Source organism: Ovis canadensis, chromosome 15, assembly GCF_042477335.2.
Source record: "Ovis canadensis isolate MfBH-ARS-UI-01 breed Bighorn chromosome 15, ARS-UI_OviCan_v2, whole genome shotgun sequence".
Classification (NCBI taxonomy): Eukaryota; Metazoa; Chordata; class Mammalia; order Artiodactyla; family Bovidae; genus Ovis; species Ovis canadensis.
This window is the reverse complement of record NC_091259.1, coordinates 31397680-31411000: the sequence shown is the minus strand read 5'-3', so window position 1 is coordinate 31411000 and position 13321 is coordinate 31397680. Positions and strand designations below refer to the sequence as shown.

The 13321-nt window shown below is 44.5% G+C and overlaps 1 protein-coding gene across 18 annotated transcripts in view; it reads right to left on the bottom strand.

Annotated features, from left to right (window-relative positions):
• Positions 1–13321, bottom strand: part of NCAM1 (neural cell adhesion molecule 1) — a 368148-nt gene that overhangs the window by 236039 nt on the left and 118788 nt on the right. The window lies entirely within an intron of this gene.

Genomic DNA, 13321 nt, shown 5'->3' with positions numbered 1-13321 from the left:
CCCCTGTCCCTGGGATTCTCCAGACAAGAACACTGGAGTGGGTTGCCATTTCCTTCTCCAATGCATGAAAGTGAAAAGTGAAAGTGAAGTCGCTCAGTCGTGTCCGACTTCGCAACCCCATGGACTGCAGCCTACCAGGCTCCTCCGTCCATGGGATTTTCCAGGCAAGAGTACTGGAGTGGGTTAGTTAATTGAGTCAGCAACTGTCTCTGGGACACAAGAAACAAACAAGAAACAGATGTATCATTTGGCTCCCTGGGGAAGGAAAAATAGGGGGCTTGTGAAAGACAGGATACTAAGTCACTTCAGTCATATCCGACTCTTTGAGACACTGTGGACTATAGCCCGCCAGGCTCCTCTGTCCATGGAACTCTCCCAGCAAGAAAAGTGGATTGGGTTGCCATACCCTCCTCCAGGGAACCTTCCTGACCTAGGGATTGAACCTGTGGCTCCTGCATTGCAGGAAGATTCTTTACCGTCTGAGCCATCAGGAAAGCCCGAAAGACAGGATAGAAGGTCCCAACGGAGACAGTGGTGCAGAGATATCCAGTTTGTCTCTAGATTTGATGCCTAGTTCTACCACCTACCAGCTGACTGAGTCTAAGAAAGTCCCTTAACTTCTGTTGCCGTGGTCTCTGCAGCTATTAAATGGGGAACAAATCAGATAACAGATGTAAAATGCTTAATACACAGTATGAGCTTACCACACAAGCCTCACACAAACTGGAAGGTGGGTGGGATCAGAAGCCGGTCTTCCTCGGGGCCACAGAGCCACCTTCTCTCATGTGACCCTCTTCTTCTCTCTCCCCTTTGCTGGGTCTCCTCTCCCTACTGACAGGCTTCCTCTCTACTCCAGCTGGAACATTGCCCAGTGGCCACAACTATCCAGGACCTTTCAGCTGCAGGGTGTGCTGCCAACTAACTCAGTCTCTTGAGTTTCAACACTCAAGTCACCACGAGAGAAGCAGAAGTGAACCACATCAACGTGCCAATGCTGGACAGCTTCTGAGTTGGCTGTCCTTAGGCCGGGTCTCCAACCCACTCGACTCACCTGTAGTCAAGATGTCCTTGAGGGTCCAGAGGTTAAGAATCCACCTTCCAATGCAGGGGCTATAGGTTCGATTCTTGGCTGGGGAATTAAGATCACGCATGCTGGGAAGGAACTAAGCCCATGCCTGTCAACGACTGAGCCTGCTCACCAAAGCTAGACAGCCTGTGCACCGCAGCTAAGGCCCAGGGCAGCCAGGCACAAATAAACATTATCTTTAAAGGGAGTGGCACGGGCCACTTAGAAAATACTTTAAAAAAAGAGTCAGCTATCACGGTCTAGGGCATGGTGCTATAGGTCAAATGAGCTGTAGGCCAACCATACTGTGTGGTCTAGATAACTCTCTGAAATGCTCTTTCAGAAGACCAGTCCTCGGGACATGGTAGATACAAAAAATGAAATGTAACCAAGGATCTTTAAAAGCTTCTCTCCCCACAACCTTCCATGTTCACCCTAATGGGGCAATGAAAACAGTTATTTGACCAAAGCTTTCTATAACTGTGATACCCTCTTCAGTCTCAGGCTCTGGAAGGAACCCTATAGTGGATGGGACACTGACTGCCCAAAAGATGTACACACATCCTAGCTCCCAGAACCTGGAAATAAGACAGTATGCAGAAAAAGAGTCTTTGCAGATTAAATTAAGGATCTCGAGATGAGGTCATCCTGAATTTAGAGTGGACCCTAAATCCAAGGACAGTTGTCCTTTTAAGAAAAGCAGAGGGGGGAATGACACTGGCAGCCATGAAATTAGGAGATGCTTGTGACCAACCTAGACAGCATATTAAAAAGCAGAGACATCACTTTGCCAACCAAGGTCTGTCTGGTCAAGGCTATGGTTTTTCCAGTGGTCATGTATGGATGTGAAAGTTGGACCATAAAGAAAGCTGAGCACTGAAGAATTGATGCTTTTGAACTGTGGTGTTGGAGAAGACTCTTGAGAGTCCTTTGGACTGCAAGGAGATCCAACTGGTCCATCCTAAAGGAGATCAGTCCTGGGTGTTCACTGGAAGGACTGATGCTGAAGCTGAAACTCCAATACTTTGGCCACCTAATGCGAAGAGCTGACTCATTAGATAAGACCCTGATGCTGGGAAAGATTGAGGGCAGGAGGAGAAGGGGATGACAGAGGATGAGATGGCTGGATGGCATCACCGACTCAATGCACATGAGTTTGGGTAAACTCCAGGAGTTGGTGACGGACAGGGAGGCCTGGCGTGCTGCGGTTCATGGGGTGGCAGAGTCGGACATGACTGAGCGACTGAACTGAACTGAACTGAATGATACTGGCAGAGGCCGTGTGAAGACAGAGGCAGACTGGAGTTTCACAGCCCCAGGTCAAAGAATGACCAGAACCATTAGGTGAAGCCGGAAGAGGCAAGGAAGGAGTCTCCCCCTGGAGCCTCAGTGGGATCAAAGTCCTGCCCACAGCTAGGTTTCAAGGCCTCTGGCTTCCAGAACTGGGAGAGAATAGATTTTCTGTTATTTTAAGCCACCCAAATTGTGGTCATTTTTATGACAGCCCTAAAAAAGCAATACAGTAAGTCCCCTATCTATGAAGTTGCCAACTTCCAAAGATCCAATTGCACCCCCAGTTCCAGCAAGGAGCCAGATCCTGTGCCACCCACGTCAGCTGTGAGTGAAATTGCAGCTCAGCCTCCAACTCCTGTTGCTGACGATCCACCAGCTCCTTGTATTGTCAGGATTCTTCGGCAGAGCATTCAGAAGCTCTCGACTGAGCTGCACCTGATTATTTTAAAAAACAAAAAAGGGGGAAATGCTGGGGGCAAGCGTGAGGAACTCCACCCGTGGCAAAGGTCATGAGGAAGGAGGCTTGGCCTACGCAAAGGCACGATCAAGCCTCAGGAAACCCCCTGTTCCCGAGCATCTACCCCCAAAACCAGAGTATACCTACTTTACTGTTTTGTGCTCTCGCCTACACCTCTGACTTTATGGGGGGCTGTTCCCCACCGGTTCTCTCGGAGAAGGAGTAAACGTGCAGCTCCAAGTCAATAAAAATTCCTGGGCGTGACAAGAGTGTTTCAGCTTACGGACTCCTCTGAAGGTTATCTAGCCCGCCTGTGTAGGTTCATCCGGCCACGTGATTGTTTCAGCCTCCCAACCTGAGAGGCACGAGATGTTTTAGACTTACTAAAGGCAAATTCTTTTGGGAAATTGGAAATTGTCAGTATAGTGGGTTGGTTAGGAATTATATTGGTGAAGGGTTTTTTCATTTGTTGTGCCAATAATTGCTGCTAATTCCCTTGCCCTGGGCATGACAAAGGTGTCTCAGGTCAAACCTCTCTGCTGGCAAACTAGCTTGCGTGACAGAATTATCCATACTCCTGCCACTATGGACATGATTGTTTACACCTCTCAACCATAAACAGCACAGAGAGTTTTGGAGTATTTTGAGAGTCTTAATTAGCACAGGGCTTTTCTCATTGTTGAGTCAATGATTGCCACCAGGCCTCCATATCCTTAGGTACCTGGGAATATATTAATCAATGTATTTGGAATATAGAAAAGGAAATATAGTAGTTTTTAAGGTTAGCAATACTAGACTTTTTGAGTTAATGAATTTTCTCTTTTGTAATAGATCACTGTACTTTGTTATAAATCACTGTGTCCTTGCTATGTAAAAATGTAACTTTATCACTATCTTAAGACTAAATAGATCTTAAGGGGAACATTGGTGAAAGGATTTTCATTTGTTGGGCTGATGTTTGCTGCTAAATCTCCATATTCCCTGCCCTTATAATGAATATAACTAACATATAGGAGAAATAAGTATTAACCTTTAAGCATATAGGAGAAATAAGTATTAACCTTTAAGATTAATCATGTTAACCTTGGGTTAAATAAATTCCTTTCTTGATTGTAACTCACTATACCCTCACCCTATAGGAATGCAACTTTATTTGGAGGGTGGTGCCTGGCTTAAGAAAAAACACCCTTGGAAAAAATAAGTTTTTTGTTTATCAGAAAGAACGGGTTGTAAAATGTCAGCAGGTCTCATGGCCAGAAGATGATCTAAAACCCCTAAGACCTTTTTTTCATACATTTATGTGAAGCACCTGATTTTGATAAAGGTCAGGACTGCTGACCCACGTGTGACTCTGTATTCATCCCTATGTGTAACAAAAGGTATACAAGCAAACCCAAAAATAAAGAAATGGGATCAGTTTCCGGAAAGACTGATTCCCCCATGTCGCTTCTTTCTTGCTCTCTGTTTTTCTGGCCGAATTCCCATCTGGTGCAAGGGTACCCACCAAGCCTGCTAATTTTGCCTGGCCTTCTAAGATCGGACCGGGGGGGGGGCCTCAATGCCTCCTCTCCTTCAGGAGAACGGGAAGACGCCTGCAGCCTACGTAGGTGGTGATTGGTATTCCATGTAAACCAAGTTATTCAGCCTCTTTTTCTCTGTTGATTTTCTAATCCCTCTCTATCTATAATTAAATAAGTTATTTCCAAGGACGCCAACTCCGTCCCCACCTTCGAATCACCCTGGATCCACCAGGGCTGGACCCCGGCAATCTCCCACTTCCTCTCCTTCCTCCCGTCAGTAACCCATCCTGCCTGTTCACTCAATGCCAGCCCCTGATGCCAGCCGTTGTGCTGCACCGCTGTACTTTTCAAGGTACTGTACTGTAGGATTTAAAATGTTTTCGTCTACTTTTTATGCTTGTTTTTTACATATGATTTCTGTGAAGTGTTATAAGCCTATCACAGTACAGTACAATATAACTGATTGTGTTAGTTGGGTATCTAGGCCAACTTGGTTTGACTTACAAACACACCCTAGGAATGGAAGTTGTTCATATGTAGGGGGCTTACTATACAGATACTAAAATTAGTGTCTGTGTTAATCCATTCATGAAGTACTTCCTGAACACCTGTACATGCAAAGCCCTAAGCTGGGCAATCTATTATGAACATGCTGCTAAGATAAAGGGGCATGCATACATCCATTTGGCACATGGGCTAGCATGGCGTCCAACTTCAGGACAGGGTATGGTCAGCACACACACGCACACACACACACACACACAAAACTGGCTCAAGAACATATGTACACAGTACAGCTGGCTGAGACTGAGGGTGGACCTCCAGGGCAGGTATATCACACTTGGAAAACAAGGGCCTGCAGTTAAGTTAAATACTTCCAGTCTGCTAAGAGAAGCAAAGTGCTCATCTAAGACCTATATAGAGAAGAACCTCTTGGATTGTCTTGCCTCCCTTCTTTGCCCAGCAAATGTCTCTACATTATGAACAAATGCCATCTCCTAGATGAAACTTTTGCTGGCTGACTCCCTAGGAAAATGAACAATTTCTTCTTCTGTACATCACAATAGTCTCTTCATACCCTGCTGCAGTATCAGTCAGGCTGCTTTTTCATTATTTGCTTACAAGTCTGCCTCCTCCATCTAATTACAGGTTCCTAGAAAGAAGGGGCTGTGTCTGATACATCCTGGGGTCCCTAGCATCTGACATAAGAGATTCTCAATATATTTCTTGAATGAATGAGTCAGAGTCATTCATGAATCAGGGTTCTGTGTTGAAACATGCATAATAATTAAATGTTAAAACATTTTGAGGTCAGATACTTAAAAGTAGTTATAGTCACAGTCAGAATGAATCATATTTTTGTATCAAAATAGAAACATTACCTTTTTTTTTTCTGCCCATGGTAATTCAATGCCAACATTTTGGTATACAGTCAAGAGTACAGACACAAATATACAAAGCAGCCTGAACATGATGTGGCAAAAGGCAATAAAATAACTTATTAATTTCAAAGCAGCTGAATAGAATTCTTTGAAACACTAGAAACAAATCTGTTCTTTTTCTATGGAAGGAAAATGTACACACAAATGTTGCATTTTACTTTGCATTTACATGGAGGGACAGCTGTCTAAGCTGGGCTGGTATTAGTAGAAATGGCTTGGGACTGAAGACTCAATGAAAAGAAGAAAAAAAAAATCACATAGACCATGCCTATGCTCTTAAGGAAAAGGGTGGGAGAACGAACAGGCAAATTTCACAACTTAAAAAACAAAAATGGGAGCCCAGTGGAGGATGGACAAATCTTTTTAGAAGGAGGGCAACTGAACTGGTAACTGTTTACTGAAAACAGGATTTCCCTGGTGGCACGGACAGTAAAGAATCGACCTGCAATACAAGAATGTGGGTTCAATGACTGTTTCGGGAAGATCCCCTGGAGAAGGGAATGACAAACTACTTCAGTGTTCCTGCCTAGAGAATCCCACGGACAGATGAGCCTGGCGGGGTACAGGGCATGGGGTTGCAAAGAGTCGGATACCACTAAGCAACTAACACTTTTACTACTGAAAATGCCCTTCTCTCTTCCAGAGCAAGAGTCCCTCTGCAGTGGCTTCTGACCTGGGACATTGAGTTTGGTGATGCTGCCCCAGTGTTCTCCACGCTAGAGGTCAGGCTCAGTAGACATGTAAGTTCAAAAGAGAATTGGGAACGTTTGCCTACTAGACATCAGATCTTTTCCTACGAGCCAATAGTAAGATTTTGATTGTTTCAGTCATTTTCTTTAAGGATGTTAAAATTCCTGTTTTTTTTCACTTTAGCTTCCTTTTTCCTTAATGAAAAGTCAATGAATGCAAGGAAAACAGTTATAAATACAGGCTGCTGCTGCTGCTAAGTCATGTCCGACTCTGTGCGACCCCACAGATGGCAGCCCACCAGGCTCCCCCGTCCCTGGGATTCTCCAGGCAAGAACACTGGAGTGGGTGGCTATTTCCTTCTTCAGTGCATGAAAGTGAAAAGTGAAAGTGAAGTTGCTCAGTCATGTTCGACTCTTTGCGACCCTATGGACTGCAGCCCACCAGGCTCCTCTGTCCATGGGGTTTTCCAGGCAAGAGTACTGGAGTGGGATGCCATTGCCTTCTCCGATAAATACAGGCTACTGTCCCATAATGATGATAAGAATTTAAACATCATTTTACAGTTCTTCTTATTTCAATTTTTATTCCTAACAATCACATAAGCAAGCAGAACAGCTATCAGTCCTTCCCTTTTATGTGGAAGAAACTAAGTTTCTGAGAGAGTAAACAGTTTAGTGAAGCCCACGTGGCTAGTGCGTGTACTTGATACCAGATAAGTTGTGATTACCGATATCCTAGGACAGGGATCCTCAACCTCTGGGATCCAATGCTTGATGATCTGAGGTGGAGCTGATATAATAATAACAGAAATAAAGTGCACAATAAATGGAATGTACTTGAATCATCCCTAAACCATCCCCCACCCCCATCTGTGGAAAAATTGTCTTCTATGAAACCTGTCCCTGGTGCAGAAGGTTGGGGGTTGCTACCCTACAACATTTCCATCAACTCGAGTTGGCCTGACAGAGATCCCCTGGGCACTTACAAGGTTCTCCCCATTCAGGCCTATTCAATCTCTTATTCGTAGAGGTCGCTAAGGAAAGCAGAGAACTTTACTCTATCTCAATTCTGCCTTCTCCCCTTGACAACGGAAATCAACAATTGAGTTTCAAGGATGGTGGATGAATTTGACTGAGAAGGAGGGTGGCCAGTGACTGAGCTGGGTACAGATCCACAAATTCCAACATATCAACGGGCAAGTTTCCACCTGTCCGATGTCATCACCTCTAGAAACGTGTGAGGGGACACCCTGGGCTGGAAGGATTTACAGTCACAGATGCGGCAGGAACCAGAGCACACAGGGGGTTAGAAATTCAGGAAGCCACTCTCCCTGCTGCTGCTGCTGCTGAGTCGCTTCAGTCGTGTCCGACTCTGTGCGACCCCATAGACGGCAGCCCACCAGGTTCCCCCGTCCCTGGGATTCTCCAGGCAAGAACACTGGAGTGGGTTGCCATTTCCTTCTCCAGTGCATGAAAGTGAAAAGTGAAAGTGAAGTCGCTCAGTCATGTCTGACTCTTAGCGACCCCATGGACTGCAGCCCACCAGGCTCCTCCGTCCCTGGGATTTTCCAGGCAAGAGTACTGGAGTGGGGTGCCTTTGCCTTCTCCGACCCTCTCCCTAGACATGTGCTATCCAGTAAAGCAGCCATTAGCCACACGGTCCTCTTTCATTTCAATGTGAATGAATTAAAAATAAAATAATCAGCTCCTCAGTCGCACTACCCATTTTTCAAGTGTCCACATGTGAGAAGTAGCTCCCATAGTGGACAGTGCAGATGGAGAACACTTCCCTCACTGCAGAAAGTTCCACTGGAAAGGGCTGTCCTAGGCTGTTTTCTCCTTTTCACAGAGGGACCCAAGGGTTTTACTTTAGGTGTTAAGTCAAGAAGAACTCATATTACTTTAGGCACATGCCACTGTGGAGGGCAACCTGAAGAGATGATTGCCTTCTACACCAGACCCAGGGCCCCACGTTATGCACATCCAGGGTACCATTTCAGCCCAATGTATGTGAGTTACATCTCCTGGCATCCCTCCATCCAGCGTTTGTCCTGTATCATGGCTGCCTATGGCAACCCTGATCATCCCAAATTTACGATTTCTTCTAGTGTTTGACATCATGCCCTCAGTATTCAGGGCTTCCCTGGTAGCTCAGTCAGTAAAGAATCTGCCTGCAATGCAGGAGACCCAGTGTTCACCCCTGGGTGGGGAAGATCCCCTGGAGAAGGAAATGGCAACCCACTCCAGTATTCTTGCCTGGAAAACCCCATGGACAGAGGAGCCTGGCCGGCTACAGTCCATGGGGTTGCACAGACTCGGACACGACTTAGAGACTAAACCACCTCAGAATTCAGGAAACCAATAAGGATCTTAGCCAGCCACGCTCAAAAGAAACCTGTAGAAAAGGACACAGCATCATCATCGAAAGGAATTTTTAAATTAACTTACTTGAGTGAAGGTGCTCTCTTGTAAAATACTCTTCTTACTCTTGCACTGGTAGGTTTTCCCTTCCAAATCTCATTACAAATTCTTCTCTAACACCTACTATTTACTCAACAGCAGAAATCAACTCCCACTCAGAAAACAGCTATGCACTGCTACTTAAAGTCTCCTAAGTATCAGATGTAGGTATTTTATAAAAATTCAAAGTACATGTGAGCATTTCAGATTTCCTCCTGTAACTTTCTTTCCACTGGTGTCATAAATTGCTCAGGAGAAAAAAGAATGACAGTTGTGTTCCTCACTTCTGACACAGACACCCCCCCCCCCCACCACCATGACCATCCACCTCGGGTTCTCTGAAATGCGCTATGTATACTTAAATGCTCTGTAATAGGTTCTTTTCTCATTAGCTTCCATTGGAATGAAATGCTTCCATATGGCTCCAGGGCATTAAAAAACTTAGCAAAACTTTTAAAATAACAAAATTAACATAAAATGACCTTATAATTTAAAAATTGAGAGGTACCATCCAATAAAGCCTAATTCCATGCTAAAAATACTCTCAGAGTGCCAGAAGGTGGGGAGACAGCTAGAACGGTGCAGAAGGAAGATACACCTCGATGGAGGCATTCCTGCGATTTGTGAGACATGAAAATGGTTTTTGAGCTAAAATTTTCAAGATAACTTTTCTACATGTGGTTCTCTCTTTCCTACCGCTGAATATATCCTTTTGCTTGGACTCAGTATAACAGGGCTATGTTTTTGGAAAAAAAAAAAATCCTTTTTCTTTCTTTCTATACAGATGTATTTACACTCAGTTGGAGGAAAAAGAATAACAGTATTAAAACAAGGCAAGAAGCCCTGGAAAACACTTAGAAACCATGATTCTTGGTCCAAAACCCAAGGAAGAAATCTTCTTTTAGCAGGAAAAAAAGAAAGATAATTCCAGAAATGCAGGAACCAATTTGGGAACTGTCTCAAGTGAAGTGTGTGTATTGAGCCAGCAAACACACACATCAAGGCACAAGTTATAATAGCCATACAACAAACGTGCAGCAAATGGGGGTGGTCCTCAAGTGTTATCCCTGTAGTTAGACAGCATGTGAGAAGTCTACGTGAGGACTCAAACATGACGATTTAACAAAACAGGTCCAGGTTAGGCTTTGCTGAGCTTCGCTGACCCCAAGTACTACTATATACCTACCCTCTGTCTTCCTGTCCAGAATGTTGACATTGCAAATGACTGGACTGGCGATGAAAAGTAACGTGTTCACTTACCACATGCTTATCTGAGACTAATATTTCATTAATTTTTAATTTTAAATATGAAAATGCCCATGGCCTTTCTCAAAATGAATACTCCTAACTCACTCTCAATTTCAGTCTTTACTAGAAAGCGTAAGTGAAATTCATTGCTCTGAATACAATTAATGCAACCATTGGTCCAAACAACAAAAGGACTAGTGACAACTTCTGAAAAAAGTTATGAATTATCAATGATCAATGGTCATCTTTAAGGATAATTACCAATTACCAATGAAAAATTGTCAAAAAAAAAGATGGAAACCTTCAAAAAACATTTTTAACTGGGTAAGAGTTAACAAATGAAAACTGAGTCCCAGGACTTCCCTGGTGGTCCAGTGGCTAAGAATCCACCTTGCAATTCAAGTATACAGTATAGTATATATACTATACTATACAATATAGGATATAGGGGATGCGAGTTTCGATCCCTGGTCTTGGAAACAAGATCCCACCCGCCTAGGGGTAACAACTGAGGCCAGCACACCACAACTAGCGAGTCTGTGCCCTGCAACGAGCGATCCCACAAGACACAAGGAAGATCCCACAGTGCTGCAAGTAAGACCCAACTCAGCTAAATAAATATTTAAAATAAATAAAACAAAAAAATGTTCTACACTTTAAAAAAAAGATTAAAGTTTGAAAAACAGCAACAACAACAAAATCGAGTCTGCCCATTAGCTCACGGCCAGCAAAGTATTCCATCTAGGACAGCTGTAAAAAGATCCAGCTTCTCAGTACAATTGTTACCAGCAGTAACAAATCCCAAGGCAATACTTGGAAAAGTTGCTCAAATGAAAAGCCCGAGGGAACAACATCCTTTTCATTCAGCAAACACTTACAGCACATTTCTATGGCTACATCCTGAGATCTGGTACCCCTGGGAACCATTTCACCTCTGTCTTCCTAAATTGGTCTACTGCAATACCCGACTGCGACCCATTATCATCCCCCTCTCTTCTACTCAGTTCCAGCCATAGCAACTCCTGCCATCTGCTGGGACAACACCCTCTTCTTGCCCTTTTCTTCCAATCAACCAGGCTCCTTGACTTCACGATCTCCAAATTAGAGCATAATCACTCTCCAGCCCAGTGCCTCATCCCCTCATCCTCGCAGTAGACACACATGCCTGGAAGAAATTCAATCCAACCATCCGCTGATGCCCTTCTGGCCCAAGGCTTAGCTGGGCGCTGCAGGAGAAAAACAAAGTATGCTGACTGCATCAGTGAAAAATTTGTGGTTTCTCGTTTCAGCACACCCCCAAAAACAATTTTGTGAGGGAGGCATCAAGACGGTTGCCGTTCTCATTTATCCACAATTTTACCACCTTCTCAAAGCACCCAGGTCCTCCCTTTTCTCCCCTCTCCATCCGCAAATGACCTCTTCTCTTCCTTGATGGGAAAGACAGAGGCCACTGACGAATAGATTTTATCAGCTCTCAGGCTCTCTTCCCAACTATCTCCAAACTGATTTGTATTCCTATCACTCTTTCTTACGGTTCCTCCAATTACAAAGAAAAAGCCATACCTTTTATTTGAGACTTCCTCCTCCTGTCTGTACCCTTGATGTCCTTCTGTCTCCCTCTGGGATCCTGCCCATCAATCCTTCTCTCCTCTACCTCTCATCTTTCCCTGCCCAATTCCCTTGGGTTCATTAAAATGTTCACGTCTCCTTTCAAAGAAATAACCGCTCTCCTTCAACCCATGCCCTTCTCCAGCTCTCTGTGCCTTCTTCTTTTTCTAGACAAACTTCTTGAAGAAGTGATTCATTTACTACCAAATCTAGCTTTTTTCTCCACTATTCCACTTGGTATGATGTCACTCTTTCTTCCATTTTCCCTAACCTCTCTGTCTAATTATTCTCAGCTTATTCTATTTCCCTTAACCTCTCTGTCTAGTTATTCTCAGCGTCCATTTCACCTGGTAACTAAACACCAATGTTTCAGGTATTCTACATACTATAGTCACACCATTTTCCATCTAAACCAGGACACTCTCCAGCGTGAAAGGTACAGCACTGGCTCTTTGCTCACCCAGGCTCTGAACCTCTCCTTGGCACCTCTTCAGTCTGAGCCACCCTCCCTTCACTCATGACTCCCCTTTACCCAGGTAGGATGCTGAATCCTGGACCCACATCTCCAAGCCTGAGCCTTTAGGAGAGCTAGAGCCAGAGCTGCATTTTTTTATACTGGAAAGATCCTCCTTCAGATACAACTGATCCCCTTTGCAGACTTTCCACACTGCCCTTCTCTCTGGCCACAGCAGGCCCTGTCTTGATCATATGCATTACTACTGCTCCTCCAATCATCACAGCCAGAAGCCTCAGAGTCATCCTCCCACCAAAACAACATCAGCAGCAAACGGTCACCATATTCTGCCAATTCTTTCTCTTAAGAATCTCTTAAGCCTCCTCTCGTCATCTCCAAGGCCACTGGCTTGTAAGGGCCTTTTCATCTGTTTGGGACAATGTGCACACATGCCCCTATTTTTTTTAAACAGAAATACACCTCATCCCACACCCAGGCCAGTCTTGAATGGCTCATGTCCTTTAACTGGTCTCTCTGGATCTCCTTTGTTTCCTTCTGGCTTCTTCTCCATTCTCCTTCCAGTTATCTGTCTTAATGGAGAAGGGAATGGCAACCCACTCCAGTATTCTTGTCTGGGGAATCCTATGGACAGAGGAGCCTGGCAGGCCACAGTGCATAGGGTTGCAAAGAGTCAGACACGACTGAGCGACTAACACACACACGTTTGTCTTGAAGGAGATCTAATCATCATGTCGTAAAATCCTAAACTCCTGCAAAACTCCTTGTCTGGTCCAGAGGCTTCATCATGGTTTTTAATCATGTGTCCACTGCTCTCTGACTATTCACACCTGGGGCTGCCTCCACAAGGGGACTCCATGACTCCAGAGACAAGGGTCAGGTCTGCTTCATCCCTGTCTTCCTCGTGCCCAGAACATAGGAAGCAATTATTAAATACTTAAAAATCAATGAATGAATGAATACAAATGAAGTACCACGTGCCACAGCATTTGCTAATATAGTACAAATATTAACCACATATAAATTAAGCGCAATCACTAAGTGAAGCGGAAAACCCCTTCTCTCC